This window comes from Mastomys coucha, chromosome X (assembly GCF_008632895.1).
Source record: "Mastomys coucha isolate ucsf_1 chromosome X, UCSF_Mcou_1, whole genome shotgun sequence".
Classification (NCBI taxonomy): Eukaryota; Metazoa; Chordata; class Mammalia; order Rodentia; family Muridae; genus Mastomys; species Mastomys coucha.
In genome coordinates this window covers 48,029,368-48,029,916 of record NC_045030.1, presented here as the reverse complement: position 1 = coordinate 48,029,916, position 549 = coordinate 48,029,368, and positions in this window count along the sequence as shown.

Here is a 549-nt window from a genome sequence, read left to right as displayed (position 1 = left end):
AAACACTGGACCACCAAACAAGCAGCATACACCAGCTGATATGAGACTCCCAACACACATACAGCAGAGGACTACTGGGTCTGTGTTCATTCAGAGATGATGCACCTAACCCTCAAAAGACTGGCGGCTCCAGGGAGTTTAGAGGTCAGGTGGGATGGGGGGTGGGGACATTCACTTAGAAACAGAGAGTGGGGAAGTGGTATGGGATATGGAGTAGTAGAAGGGTGGGCAGGGGACAGGGGGAATAAAATATGGAGTGTAAACTAAACAAATAAGTGAATTCAAAATTATTTTTTCATGAATACATTGAGTAATCTTACAAATAAAACAACAACGTTATGTAAAATCATCCTCTTTATTGAAATTCAGAGGCAGCTAAACAAACCAACAAAAGAGGAGACCAAAATGCCTGGACAGTAGTAATCACAAAACAATTATGAAGAACCAAAGTGTTTCACAATTGGCCATCAGGATAAACACTCTGAAGACAAAGGAAGAACATAATGGTATTAAAAAGAAGTTGAAAACTTAGTTCATTCTTCTTTCAAG